The sequence below is a fragment of the Humulus lupulus genome, chromosome 2 (assembly GCF_963169125.1).
Source record: "Humulus lupulus chromosome 2, drHumLupu1.1, whole genome shotgun sequence".
Taxonomy (NCBI): Eukaryota; Viridiplantae; Streptophyta; class Magnoliopsida; order Rosales; family Cannabaceae; genus Humulus; species Humulus lupulus.
Genome location: NC_084794.1, coordinates 244181645 through 244183232, shown reverse-complemented (window position 1 = coordinate 244183232; position 1588 = coordinate 244181645). Strand labels below are relative to the sequence as shown.

The 1588-nt window shown below is 35.1% G+C and overlaps 1 non-coding gene across 1 annotated transcript; it reads right to left on the bottom strand.

The window, feature by feature from the left end:
• Positions 1–1180: 1180 nt before the first annotated feature.
• On the bottom strand, positions 1181–1287 carry LOC133820790 (small nucleolar RNA R71). Its single transcript, XR_009887189.1, has one exon. It is a non-coding gene; the product is annotated as a small nucleolar RNA R71 (small nucleolar RNA).
• Positions 1288–1588: the final 301 nt, after the last annotated feature.

Sequence of the window (1588 nt, the reverse complement as noted above, 5' to 3'; positions counted from 1 at the left end):
TATATGATTTTAACCTGAGATCCGAGAACTGAAAGATAAATATGCTATAGTCAAATAATCATAGATTTATATTGAATGAGAGTACCTATACGATTTGTGTAGCTTAGGGATGACGTGTTTAATGCATGCAATATGTTAGTCTACCACAGAGATGTAGGAAATTGCTTATTGTATAGAATTATAAGTCCTAATAACAATATAATTTATAATTGTAATACGCTATTATAATAGATATAGGAATTCTTAAATTCACATTAGAGAGGCATAGGTGGATAGTTGATGAAGTTAATAACCCTAATTCTTATTCCATTGAATTAATATTTAGTATTGAGTTCTCTATTGTTCTATTTTATTGTTTTATTTTTTTATTCCTTTAGTTTTATAAATTCAGAATTCATTATCTGTCTATCAATTAGAATTAAAGATTCATTTTTGGTAGTTAATAACAGTCTTTGGGGTACAATACTTGATTTATCACTTTATTACTTGAACGATTGTCTATACTTGCGTAGTTCAAAAATTCAACAACAAGTCTTTGGCGTTGTTGCCGGGGACTGTAATATTCATATCAATATAGTTGACTTTTATTCTAAATTGATTTTTTTTAGTAATCATTCAATTTGTTGCTGATCTTGCGCTTTCAGGAAATTTTGATATATTCGACAAAGTAGACAAAAGGAATAGATACCGATAGATCTTGAAATGGAAAGAAATTGCAGACAAAACTGAAAGATTAAGAGAAGGTTGGACTTTGCCATGGCTGAGAATCAAGGGAAGGCAGCAGCCAATGCTACTCCCAGTGGAACAAGGACCAAGGACGCTTAAAGATTATGTGCTTCCCACTGTCGCGGGAGTGCATTCATGCATCTGATACCCCACAGTTTCTCCTAATAACTTTGAGATCAAGCCGGCAATATTACAAATGGTGCAGTCTACTGTTCAATTTGGGGGGTTTCCTATTGATGATCCTAATTTTCACATAGCCAATAAACTAGAGTTGCGTGCAACTTTTAAGATGAATGGGGTGAGTGAAGATGCAATCCGACTAAGACTTTTCCCATTTTCACTAAGAAAGCGAGCAAAGAGTTGGTTAATTTCGCTGCAAGCCAATTCTATTACAACATGGGAGGAACTAGCCCAGAAGTTTCTAGAAAAGTTTTTCCCTCTAGCAAAAGATGCAAAGTTGAGAGAGGAGATTAATAATTTCTACCAAACTAAAGGGGAATCGTTGTATGATGCATGGGAGAGATTCAAAGAGTTGTTAAGGAAGTGCCCACATAATGGTATAGAGAAGTGGATGTTGGTCCACAACTTTTATAATGGGTTGAATGGTACTACTTATATCATAATAGATGATGCAACAAGAGGTGCGTTCATGAGCAAAAGTGCTAATGAAGCTTATGAATTGTTAGAGGAGATGGCGATGAATAACTACCAGTGGCCAACTGAGAGGGGACAGCCAAAGAAGATGGTTGGTATGATTGAATTGGGTGCTATTTCCATGCTTATAGCTCAAGTGGCAGCTTTAACGAAACAATTACAACAGACCAATCTCCCATCCCAAGCCATGCAAGTACAAAATATATGT